The 13,488-nt window shown below is 48.1% G+C and overlaps 1 long non-coding RNA gene across 1 annotated transcript; it reads right to left on the reverse strand.

Moving 5' to 3' along the window:
• Positions 1–268: 268 nt before the first annotated feature.
• LOC109314157 lies at positions 269–13,027 on the reverse strand. Its single transcript, XR_002102229.1, has 3 exons — positions 11,706–13,027; positions 2,657–2,861; positions 269–391 (listed from the first exon to the last, which is right to left on the reverse strand). It is a non-coding gene; the product is annotated as an uncharacterized LOC109314157 (long non-coding RNA).
• Between the last annotated feature and the right edge of the window lie 461 nt (positions 13,028–13,488).

Raw genomic sequence — 13,488 nt, forward strand, 5'->3', positions numbered from 1 at the left:
GGCTTTGAGCCCATATGATACAGCAGCAGCTTCAGCCAGTAAATCCTAGCACTGGAACATTTAAAAGTAGATCAGACAAAGCCCTCTGGAAATGCATTCCCACCTCCCCTGAAACAGCTCTTCATTGCCTGGGAGAGGGACAGGACCAAACTTTCCATCTGTACCCAGCACTGTACCTAGATTTCTGGTGGCCCTGGGTGAACTTTTAGCATTGCCCCCCCCCTTTGCCAGAGATGATAATAATAGTAACAATAAAAATCACCATTTTCAGGCCCACATTGTGTTCAAGCACTGGGTGGCCGCCCGGTTCACCCATGCCTGTGTCTGGCCCTGTCTGTACCATCTGTGAGCTGGAATCCAGAGAGACTGCCTGCAGCAGAGGCCAGAGCTCCTGGAAAGCAAGAGGAGTGGAATGGGCGTTTCCCTCCTTTTTTGCAAATATATATACCTAAAAATAAATACACACATACCCCCCTATATATATCTTAATAAATATATGAGTCAAATACACACACATACGCGCGCGCGTGCGCGTGCTGTTCCGGTTCGCATTGCAGTCCATAAAACACATACAATTTAGCCATCATAATTTTTGGTTTTTAATTTGTGTCTCAGGCCAGATTAGTTCCTAATTCTATCAGCTGAGCAGAGCTCAATCATTCAAGTCTGTGAGTGCTACCACTGACAAGTATCCTATTTCCCAGGCTCTTCAGTCTGGGACTTCACATATTCCCAAATCCATGGCAGGAATCCTATCTGCAAGCCCCAAGCCTGCAGGCCTTAGAGTTCATATGCCCAGAGCCAACTCCAGAGAGGGGCAGGGCCCCCTTACCACTGCACGGGGCTGTGGTACCCCCACAAAGAGGAGCAGGCATCTCCGTGCTTCTTCCATGGCCCAGGGCTGAGCCGCCAGCTCCAGGCAGGCCCCACGGGAAGGGCCTTGGTCACTCTGTCCAGCTCTGTGGGGCCGCTCCAAAGCATAGGGCCCGAGGTGGTCACCCTGTTTCACCACACCCAAGGGACAGCTCTGCATATGCCCACTAATTTTGCTTGCCTCTAGCCAAAAAAAGCCAAAAGAGCAAGCTAGAGGGAAAGCCCAAGAGCAATCCTCCATCATCATAAACTGTGTAGCCAAGATGCTCGCATTTGGAGGTATTTGTAGACTTTTGCAAGAATCAATCTGCCCATGCTGCAAGGGACAGGCCTCCACCCTCTAACTACACCAAGTCATTCAAGGCCGAGAAAGGTATCTCCCTTTCCACGCAAGTAAAACTACCCGGGCCCAAACCCACCTCAAAGTACCTCCCCTGCTTGATAACCATCATCATTTTTTTATTATTTTTTATTATTATTATTTTTAAGGAAAAATTGTTATGCCCCAGGTCCAATTAGCCAGGTCAGCCAGATCAGTTCTAAATCCTTTGAATCATTCAAGAACCTTATGTGGTTCTACCTCCGGCAAGTATCCTCCACCCCAAAGTTTTCAGCCTGGGGCTTCAGCTACTTCCAAATCTTTCAGCAAGTATCCTATGTACAGGCCCAAGCCCTTGGGGTTTGGATGCCCCTGAGTTTTTGCTTGCCCTCAGCCACAGAAGCAAGCTAAGGGATAACCATCATCATTTTATTCCACTTGCAAGTGTGGCAGAATTTCACCCTTGTCTAGTGCAAGCAGGTGACACAGACAGCCCCTGGCCTCCCTGCCCCTCAGAGCTGGGTGAGTAGCAAAGGCAGCAATCCAGATGTACTTCTCAGCTTCTTGAAGGCTCAAGACAAGTGTAGTGGCTTCTAACTGGTAGGGGAAATACCACGTATCTGTGTCCAAGAAGGCAGTTTTCCTAAAGTGCATCACAGGAGAACTGCTCTTCTGGCGTAGTTCAGGACCCACTGAGGTGCAGCGGCTTTATGCCTGGTTTGTGGAAATGGGAGGCTTGCTCTGAGGGCCGTATGGCTGAGGACAAGCAAAACTCGGGGGCATCTGAACCCCAAGCCTCTGGGCTTGGGCCTGCAAGCAGGATGCCTGCCAAAGATTTTGGAGACATCTGAAGCCTCAGATGCGGGTGGAAGATGTTTGCTGGTAGTACGCCACTTATGGTTCTGGACACTTGGATTTGGCATTAGTTTTGGCTAATTTAGCCGTGGATACAAATTAAAAAAAAAAAAAATTCTGAGAACACACTGATTCTGCCACCTTTGCATGCGTGTCCCTTTCTCCGCCACCAGCCGTGCATGCAAAACTGTGCGGCGACCACGCCAGGCCTGTCCCTGAGCCGTTTCACCACAAAATCGTATTTGCTTCTTAACACAAACAAAATTCCTCTTCGGCCAAAGCAACTCATCCAATCAGGGAACAGGACCAATCCCAGCTGACTCCGCTAACCAATCGTGCAACTGGAAGGGATGCCTGTGGCACACCGTTTCCAAAAGATTCCCCGGGTTTAGTGCGCTTGGCAAACAACAGTTTTGTAAACGTCATGCTTTGCTCCCAGACAATTTTCGAGTGGGGAAAAAAGGGCCAAATCTGTCAGAAGGAGAGCTTTTCATAACAAGCAATTCAGCTAAGTCTACCTAGAACCCATTGCCAGGGTTTGGCTGGGACCTGCGAGGAATATGGTGAACTCCATTACATTAGAGTATAGCTTAGGTTAGCGTAGCATACCTGCCTGCTGATTACTGACTGGTTCAAGAGCACCAGCTACTCTGATAAACCAGGCAGATGCCTTCCATCCTTGCTCAGGACAGCTGCTGTGAAAACTGCCCAGATGCCATCTTTGTTTTGCCCCCTGTGACGTCTTAAAAGATAGAAGCAGAAACCAGCAGAGGGAAAACCTTCATAACAACATCAGGCAGAGAATGCACAGAACCTGGAAGAGGAAATAAAGCAGAGTTGGCAAGGGAGCAGCGTTTGTGTCTTTCAGTGAAACCCCGCTCTTTTTGTAGCAACAAGAAAACCACATTTATCTCAGGATCTCAAGGCAAAATAAAACACGATGCTAAGCATGTGTTAGACAAGCGACATCTATCCCACGCCTCAGGTTTGTAAGTACAGCAGGAACTTGGAAACTTTAGCACTGTGGCATAGACTCCCACCACTTGAGCTAAAGAAATAAAGCTGCTAACCAACAGCAGGAGAAGGCTGCTATACTCTAGTGGCCCAGCTACTACTGAAGACCACTAGAGTAGAGCAGCTTTCTACTGCTATCGGTTAGCAGAATTATTTCTTTTGCTCAAGTGATAGGGGTCTGTGCCACAGTGCTACATAGGGTGCCTATACACATGCTCCAATGCGTTCTAATTAGAACACTCTAGCATTGCTGCAGCATCATGGGTCCCTGTACATTGTGGCATCATCACATGTACACATGACGAAAATTTCCCTGTGTGTGGCTTAATGGTGTCACACACTACACGTGCATGAGTTTTCTGGGTTTTAAATAAGTTTGCTTTGTTGTAAACTAAACTACATCCCAATGTACTTTAGTTTGCAACGCTGCAACTTGGAACACTGCAGCCATTAGTCAGCCTGCCCCCCAGCTGTGGGAGAGGCAGGCAGGCTCTGCAGAAAAAAGGGATCAGGCCTTCAGCAGGTAACTGTGGCCGCCAGGACAATAACATATATACTGTGACAGAAAAATAAAACACGTTGTTTAAATTAAAAACTCACCATTTCAATTTAGGGGGCATAGAATGCAACCCTAAGGACTAAAACCCCATCATGTGTATAAGCATCCCATGTGTATAAGCCCCTGTGGGTTTAAAAATGGCTGCCAGGGAGCTTTAACTAAAACTGGTCGAATGAGCTTTAGTTAAAGCAACCTGAGGGCATTTTTAAATGTGCGGGGGCTTAGTACATGTGACACTGTGGTATTTTAATTAAAGCAGCTTTCTGGGAACTGCTCCAATTAAAACCACCCCCCTCCCCCAAGCATGTGTATGGGCACCCATAGTGTTAAATGTGGAAAAAGCACTTCTCTTCTCAACAAAGTGAATGTCATTGTATGCTCCACTCCCTTCTCCTGACCTAAATGTGTAGGGCTAGAAAGAATTTAGGAAAGGGTTATATGGATTGTTCAGAGAGCACCAGATCCCAGGTCCACCTAAAACACATCCTGGGTACCTCCAGGGACTGTGGGATCAGGAACTCAATGAGTTTAATCTATCACCACAGATATCTTAATATCCAACTTCTCTTATGCGAATGGAGCTTTCTGAATGTCCCGAAACTCATACACTTATCCAAAGGACCAGAGCAAGTCCTATAATCTGGAAACATGAAATGAAAACATACTGAATGAAGAACTAAGAGGAGGGAACACAGCTCAACACAGCACATGGTCAGCCCGCGACCCTCGAGCCTGGCTGCTGCAGGGTGTCATGGAGGCAAATACAACAGCAGGGTTTGCCAGAGATCTATTCTTCATAAGAGGCTTACTCCTTCCCTGCTAATAGGTCCTCCCAAAATTTGGTGCAAGGAATTAACAGGCTGAAGTTGCTCCCTTTCCTGGCTAAATTAAAGGTCTCTGGGTCAGTAAGTATGGGCTCTCTGCTCACTGGCTTATATCCTTGGATTTCACCTCATCGTGCCTCAGTTTTCCCATCTTTAACTAGGGGGTAGAAACTGTTGTCTCCAGGATAAGTCATGAGTGTGAGATTATAAAGGTCTGCCAAACACCTTGGGAGAGATGGGTGGAAGGAGGAACAGGAAAGAAAGAATTATGCGCTGTTAATCAGCATGTTGTTAGCAACTCCCTGGTTCAGTCCATGTCAATGAAGTGTGGAAGTTGACTCCTTTTCTTGTGCTGTTTTATAACTTATAAACGTGGCCTGCATGGGACTGAGAAGGCTGACAATGGGGATTTAGCCATGTCTGAGCTGTGCTCAGAGCAGCTTCCAGAATGACTGTAGCACTGCATGCCTGCTGGCTTTAGAAACAGTGCCAATTGTCAGCACAAAAACCCTGTCCTTCATCTCCCATCTCACAGCCAAGAGCTCATCAGACATGTCTTGTACTATAAAGAGGACTGGGTCCAAACCGAGCTGGTGGCCCCTGGCAGAGGTGAAGGCATGGACTCCTCCTTTGTCCCACCCACCCCCTGAATGACTCGCACCCATTTAGCCACGGGCAAGGCCAGATAATTGGGTTTTTCAGCCCTTAAAGGGGTCATGTATTAAACCCGCTCCTTGAGGGCCCTACGAGGAGCCCCTCAAGTGCCCAGCTCCTGAAGGCTTGGTTGTAGGACTGACCCTCCAGAAGCAGCTCTTTTCCCCTTTTTCCAGGGAGTCTTTCTCTCTACTGCAGCAATCTGTTGCCATCTAGTGTTAGCAGAGCACAGCTGCTCACACTCAAGAGGCACACAGGTTTTGCCCTAGCCAAGTCCGCGGACTGGATTACTTGTCTACAGGTCATTACTGAGGACCGAGGCACCTGCTGAGGTGGTTTGGGGGGAGTGCATGAGCTCAGCCATGCCGCGTCAGGAAGCTCTTCTAGCCTGCAGCCTTTCCAAGGCTGCATGGAGCTAGGGGGATCTCAGTGTGTCATCATCTCATCACAAAGCAGCCCAAAGACACAGCCAAGAGCCCTCGGCATAGGAGCAATTAAATTAGCTTTAAATTTGAGCAGCTTCAGAGGGAACTAGGCTTCATTAGCCTGGAGAAAAGAAGACTGAGGGGGGATTGAATAGCAGACTTCAGTTCCCTGAAGGGGGGTTCAAAAGGGGATGGAGCTGGACTGTTCCCAGTGGTGGCAGATAATAGAACAAGGAGCGACGGTCTCACATTGCAGCAAGGGAAGTTGAGGTTAGATATAGGAAAATCTCTCCCATGAGGAAGGTAGTAAAATACTGGAACAGGTTACCCGGAGAGGTTGTGGAGTCTCCATCCTTAGAGGTTTTTAAGACCTGGGTAGATAAAGCCTTGGGTGAGATGATCTAGGTGGGGCTGGTCCTGCCTTGAGCAGGGTGTTGGACTAGATGTGACCTCCTGAGGTCCCTTCCAGCCCTAATTATCTATGATTCTAATACCCCATAGCCCAAAGCAGGCCTGAGCTGAAGGACACATAATTAATGGTTATAGCTACTTATTAATCCAGAGACAGGCAATTATTTCAGGCAGAGGGCTGCTTAATGAGTTTTGGCAAGCCATCGAGGGCCGCATGACAGGCAGCCAGGGGCAGATAAACATTAATTTTCTACATTTTTTTAGGGGCCCCACAGGACGGATAGAATGGCCTGGCAGGCCGCATCCACCCCACGGGCTGCATTTTGCCCACCCCTGTATTAATGCTTCATACTTCCACAGCCCTCAGGCAGCTCAAAATGAAGCTGGGACCTGCCCCTGCACCCACCCACACATTGCTACAAAGCAGAGAATTACCGAGTTACTAACTCTGCTTTACAGATGGGGACGCTGAGGCACAGAGAGGGGAACAACTTGCTCAAATCACACAATGAATCTTTGGTAGCATCAGGAACAGAATCTGGGTCCTGGCTCCTCCGACCTTGTCTGGACCACTGGACACCACCCCTCCTCCACTGGCCCGTTCACCTGCTGGGCAAGTGGGATGTGGAAGCGTGGCACAAACACACACTCTCCCCTCTCCTGTTGAGAAAGTCTTGCTACCTTGGTGAATCCCAGAAATAGAAGTACCTGGATAGAGAAAACAGCCAGGCAGCTGGTGGGTGGGAGTCATGTACCTGCCAACAACCATCCCTATCACGACAGACCATGCCTAATACTGACTCTGTCTCCTAATTCAGTATACTTGAGAGGCTCTGGACAGATTAAATCATTTTTTCACTTTGAGGTGGGGGATTTATCACTCGGGAGAACACGTTAGCCGATATGTTATGACCATTTAATGAGTCCACTCCCATCCTGCAATAAGTGAAGCTAAACTGCAATCACTTTCCCTGAATAAAACGGGTAATCACTTCCCCTTAATAAAATTGGTAGTAAAATTATCACAGTTTGGCCTCAGATTACATTTAGATAAAGCAGACAAATGAACCAGTTACAATGGATTCGAGTAAACCAAGGTTTAAAGCAGATTGTTTCATTTCTCCTCACACTGAAATACACACTTACCACACCTTCATCCCCAGAACATCAAAGTACCTCCTGACACGCTTCAGATGGGTAAGTGCTGCTGTCCTGTTGTTAAGAGGGGGAATCAAACCTTTAAGAAATGAAAGACTCTCTCAAAATCACACAAGAAAGCTGAAGGCTCCAATCCACTGACATCTTGTTTACAGCCTGTAACACAAAACCTGCCTCGGTCTTTATACAGCAGCCCAGCTGGCAGCTTTCCAGTGCCAACCAGTTTAGCATCTGAGAAGGTGGTACAGTAGAAGAGCATGATGCTTTGCAGATGCTACACTTCCAGCTACAAAAAGAGTATTGGCTTTACAGTTTGCAAAGTTATAGGAGGAATGCCCATCATTCCTTCACCTTAAAGTGAATCCATCTGCCTGGACATGGAGCACAGTTAAGGTGACAGAAGTCACGGGCTAATAATTTATATAGCATTAGCCAAATCTTTAGCAAAAAGATTGTCCTTTGCTATCGTCTACCAGCAGGTGTCACTACTGTCTGCACAATTATCTAAAAAAGACTGCAGGAAGAAGGGAAAGGACAGAAGCAGGGAAGAAGGAAGACACTGTGGCTCAGCAGGGCCACACTCCCATTCCAGATCTGAGAACAGACATTCATGATGGACTGGGAAGGGTAAATGCCACTGGCAACAGCTTCAGCAGACACAGCTAGAGGGAAGCTCCTAGGCCTGCATGTCCCCTTCCTGCCAGCTACAAGCTGTAACCAACCCTCCGAGGTATCTCTTCAGAAATCCCAGCCCTCTCTCTGCCTACCGCCCGGTTGCTAATAACTGGCAACCCAACCCCACCTTGCAGCTTAGAACCCCAATAGCTTTACAAAGACAGGTGGGGCATGGTCCCAATTTGGCAGATGGAAACTGGGACACAACTAAGTGAAGTGGTTCATCAGGGGTCACACAGCAATGGGCAGAGCTGGGGAAAACAACCTGGAAATCCCTCAGCTGCATCCCATCCAGCAGAGCCAGCATCTGCAGTGTCATAAAGTCAGCATCCACAGCATAAACATTCAGGATTTGTTGTAACTAAATATCCAGAGGGTGGAACTTGACCATGTGCACACGCGCGTGTGCATGCACACCCACACACACGCACACATGTCCCCACTGTTACAGCTTAAAAATTGGTCAAATCTGGCAGATCTTCCTGGAGACAGTAAAATTTCAACTCCCTCCTTCAAAGTATTAGGTCGTGAAATCGCTTGATTAAAAGTTGCCAGGGGTGTTTACATGGATAAAACAATGTATTACTCCCTGAATTTGTCAGGCAATAATAATGGTTTTGCCTGAAAATTTCCTGACATGTTTCAACTAGAAGCAGACACCTGGCCTGGAAAATTTCCACCCGAACAGGTAAAATTTAGCGCTAAGCTACTGAAAGTCAGGTGTTCCACGGAGAAGTGCAAGGCAGCCCTAATGCCAGGCGGTGCTGCAAGCCCCAGCTAGGAATCCCCATGGCCGTTCCCTCCAAGTGTAAGTCACCTACATGTACTTTCAGCCAGAACCCATAGATGGTGCCGGTGCCCCAGACTTAGCTCTGGAGCCAGACTGGATGCAAGCCAGAGTTATCACATCAGGGACATCTTCAGCTGGAACAGCCAGTCAGATGACCCAGCCCAGGTTTCCACCGCAAGTGGGAGTCTTCCTATGCTTCCCAGCTGCACACCGAAGCAAAGCAGAAAGGTTGTGCTGAAAGGCACGCGAGCTTTCCTGCTTATACCTGGAGAGCCCAGTTCCTTGCTCTCACACCGATACCCAGAGCCCTGCTGCCCCCTCCCTGCCCTGGGCTTCCCTCCTTTCCCTTCACTGTTCTTCTCACTCTACATCCTGAAACCAATTTCCCATCTCCTTCCTCCCTCAGGAAGGACAGCGTTTCTTCTTTGGCAATCCCTTGCAGTCAAGGATGATCGGCTTCCACAATTGCCTTATCTGTAGGTCCAAAGATGGCTGACAAGGTTGATCTGGCCTTCATCTCACCGCAGACCTCCTCCACACACCAGCCCAGGCCCAGAAACCCTGTCACTTGCATTCAGCAGCATGACACTGGCAGAAATGGGCACCTGTGATCCGCTCTAGTAGCTTAGACGGATTGGAAAGCCAAGCCTTAATACTGAATCCTCTTTGGCTGTCACTTGTGCTGGCATCACAGGGCTAGTAGCAGGCAGCGCTGAGCCCACCGCACTGGATCCACAGGAGAGCGGAGAGATCAGAGTCATTCAAAATGTGAGCATCACACAGAGCAGTGGGGCAAAGCCCTGGATTCAGGACTAACCCCTAAAAACCAAAGAGAAAGGCTGTACCATCCCCTGTTCTCTCATGGGGCTGGCTGTATATTTGCCAACAACACTTTTTTCAAACAAAACGGCTTTTGGACCAAACAGCAACTACTAGTTTTCTTTTGAACATTCACATTTTCTCTCTTTTAAAATTCTCCCTTTACTAAAACATGAGGCGTGCAGAGTTCATGTTTTGGGGTGGGGGCGGGGGTAGGAAAGGGCTGCACAATTTATTTCTTTTACATTTTTGCCAACATTTTTCACAAGAGAATGCAGTCCTTCCCAAGCAGTGCTAGTCTGCAGCCCTGTCAGCTAGCTCCCACCCAGGCTAAGGAACCAGTTCTTGAGCTGAGTGTCCTTTCCTAGGCTAACAAGAATGCCACCTTCCTATCCAGGCTCACAAGCAACTCAGCTGGTTGATACAGGAACAGTATCAGCAGGTACCAAGGCTGGTAGGAGAACTGACCTGCAAATGGAGCTATACATGTTTCAGAGTAGTTTGAAAACTCTGCCCTTCCACACACCTTATATCTCCCTGTTACTGAGAATGGGTGTAGCTGGAGCTGGCCATACTCTCTGCCACCTGTTCTCAGTCACCACCACTGAGCAGGCCAACCAGTACATTCCTCACCAAATGAACGAGCTGTGCATGCACAAAAGTGCTGCAGATAAAGCACTGGTAGCAGGAGCTAGACTGCAAGAGGTACCATAGTATCTTCCCCATGTAGAACTACTAGAGGCACACCATCAGAGCAGGCAGCACGCTTGTTAATATTCCACCCTTGCCTTTCCAGATGCTGCATTAATGCACCTTAATCCTAGCCAAAATTGCCCCTGTAATTCTATCCTTATGATCCCCCAGAGCTCTGCCCTCACCCCTCACTCTTGACCTGCAATAATCCTGCTGTTTCAGCCCTGAACTCTCCCCCACAGATGCTGCTGATGCTGCCAAATTGTGCATTGGTTCCATCACGTACATAAACTGGTAGTAGCAGCTGTGTGTTTGAACACAGACACCTATAATACAGCCATGCCTGTTTCCCATGCCACTCATATGCCCAATGTAGACAGCTATATAACTCACCTCTTCCACGGACAGGCATATCACAACTAGGTGCGCCACAAACCTCTCCTGTACACGCACACATACACGCTTATTCATCCTGCCCAGCACCCCAAACCTACCGGCAAATACACTCATGAATGTCATATGTACACCCAGTCCACCCAGAAATATCTCATACTTAGGGAAATCCAGACCAGCCATGTACATGCCTTGCTCATAAACAGAACCCAGGGCTCAGCAAATTTTATATGTACCACCCACACCTTCCTGCCTTGGGCATGTAATGCACTGTCCACAATGCACGTTGCCATTGGAGCTCTCAGTTCATTTCAATCCAGACAGGACATGTAAGCGTTCTGCATCGCTCCCTGTCTGTTCCTCTTGACAACACTTCATTTAATTTGGTCCAATCCACACCCTCTACAGCAAATCCATCCATTCTCAGAGTTAGCTGACAAGAACTGAGTTCAGCTGCCCAATAAGAAGGGAACAAAGTTTGACAGAATTCAGCTTCTTTCACCCCAAAGTACCCTAGTATTTGTTACAGAGCAACAGAGCACTGTGAGATCAGGAGTGGACACAGATAAGACGCACTCTCATGTGACTTTCCCTGTTTAATACCATTACTCTTTATCGTGAATGTAAGGCAGGAAAGGGCTTGCAGTGGCCGCCCCTGGAGCTTGCTGATGGTCTTCCACACACAGTTGCAACATGATCATCCATGCAGGCTGCCCACCCACCCACTGCCCTCCCAAAGTCTCTCAGTCTTGCATCCAGTCCTTAGCCACTCTGCCAACAAAGTCAATATCATTCAACATTTACACAGGCCTGGAGGTCTATACTGCTCCTTACAAACATGGAATCAGAGAAGCCGGCTGGCAAGAAAAGCTGACAGCAGAATGTCGCTGAGAATGGGGAAGTGCTGTGCGAGTCGGAAATAGGCTGAGATCTACCAAACCCATGCCTTCAAATTCTAGCAGTCAGTTACAAATAACCTTGGGCAGACCTGAATCTTTGATGTACAGCACTCTGGATCTGCTCATCCTCACTGCCACATGTACACGCACACATACATGGCTTTGTTACGTACCCTTGGTGAGGAAGACAATTCAATCAAGTATATGGGAGAGGCACAAAGCTGGACTACTGGAAAGGGAAATTCAGCTCACCCATACTATACCTACCCATGTGGTAATCTGTAATGCAAAAAAAGCACTGGGTGGAGAGTCCGAAAGTATCCCAGACACTGGACGATCCTTACCAGACACTAACGTGAAGCCTCAGAGGTGGGGATGGATCAGCCGGTAAAGAAACTCTTCACTATGGGATGCTATTCCAAGCCGCACTCTGGCACACACACCTTCTTCACCATCCAGGATGGAAGCTGGTGGCATGGACAGAAAGGAGGGTCATGGAGACATCTTGTTGTTTTCCTTGCACAAAACTTTCTCTCTCCAGGGAAGCTGTGCAAAGAAGGTAGCCCGCATGCTCTTCAGTGAATATTCCTGACTCTTCCTGAGAAACTTGTGCCCATCCCAGCTGCTTTCTTCCAAATCCATCTGTTTTATAGATTAGAAGGCTAAAGCCAACGGTGCTCCTCAGAACTGAGTTTTTGTTCCAATTTTCTGCTAAATCTATTCCTTTTTGCTAGGAGTTGCTACCTTTTGCATCTGTTTTGTTCTTCAATAAGCGAGTCTCCTGGGCATTTAAGAATAATGGTGTAATCTGGATATTTTAAGTGCATCCCCCACCACCCCGGAGGAGGACTTGGCAAGATGGAGTGGTCCCCAGTTACAAGTACAAGCATTTGAATCCTAAGAGTTCTGAGAACTGGTGGTTTCCTCCCGCCAACTCTGGAGGGGAAGGTAGACCTGCATACATGATACTAATGAACAGGAACTATAGATGTGTTACAGGACAGTACATGGCAGCTGGTTTGGCAGGGGAGAGGAGGGGTAATGTTGTTGGCTGCTGTGATTAGTTAGGCAGATTGTGCTGGTGTGAGTTCACATATTGAAAGTCATTTTGGGACATCCATGTTCGGTCTGGACAGATATCCTTGGCCACATCAGATGCAAGCCCTATCTGTAGAGACTGCACTGATGTCCTAGTGCAGATGTGTACATGCACAGAAGGCTGTAGCAGAGCATCAGCCAATCCAGAGGTAAGTGGAGGGTAATTCCTGTTTGGCTGGAGGCTTTCCTGGCCCACCAACAACTCCTAGATGATGAGTTACTTTGTGATGCTGGAACAACAAAGAGTTGCCCACGTCGTTGCTCCTCAGATACAAGCAGATATGCCACGTTCGTCCCTTCAAGTTGAATATGGCCACCACAGGGCTCAGGGTGAAAGCCATCTGGAAAAAAGATGGGCTAGTGGCTTAGGTGCAGGACTCCTGGGTTCTATGTCCAGCTACGAGTTGCTGTGTGCCCTCAGACAAGGTGTTTAATAACCCCGTTATTCAATTTCCTCGTCTGTCAGATAGTGGTAATCTCACCCCTGGCTCCCAGGGGGATTTGGAGACTTAGCCCATGTTTGACGTGCACTGAGGTCCTCTGTCTGAAGGTGGTGTAGCCAGGTAGGACAGGCCTGTAACAGACACACAAGGGTGTTACAAAGGTGCCTGATGGAGCAGAGAAGACTAAAGCCAACATGAAAAGACACCTACTTACAGAAGGAGCAGCTCTGTAAGAGCTATGTGCCAAGTCATATGTGCTACCTCACTGGCCTCTCTTGGCTGGCCATCCAGTTCAGGAGACCAAACTCAAAATGTCCTGACACAGGCAGTGTGAGTGAGCAGCTCTAAAAGCAGCCATAAACACAGAGCATAAATGGGCTGCCTAGACAGCTTGAGAGAAAGATACTTGCTCTTTGCCCATAGCTGTTGAGGTAGCAGACACACCGGAGGCATATGGGCAGCATTGCGGGGTAGAAAGGTTCAGCTGTCATGCCTCAGCTAAGGCCACGAGAAGAAAGAAAATAGGCTTTGTTGTAGTCATGGGCCCCTGAGCTACAAGGCAGGGGCCTGCTTTCCTTCTACATCT

The sequence above is a fragment of the Crocodylus porosus genome, unplaced genomic scaffold (genome assembly GCF_001723895.1).
Source record: "Crocodylus porosus isolate Cpor-Errol unplaced genomic scaffold, CroPor_comp1, whole genome shotgun sequence".
Classification (NCBI taxonomy): domain Eukaryota; kingdom Metazoa; phylum Chordata; order Crocodylia; family Crocodylidae; genus Crocodylus; species Crocodylus porosus.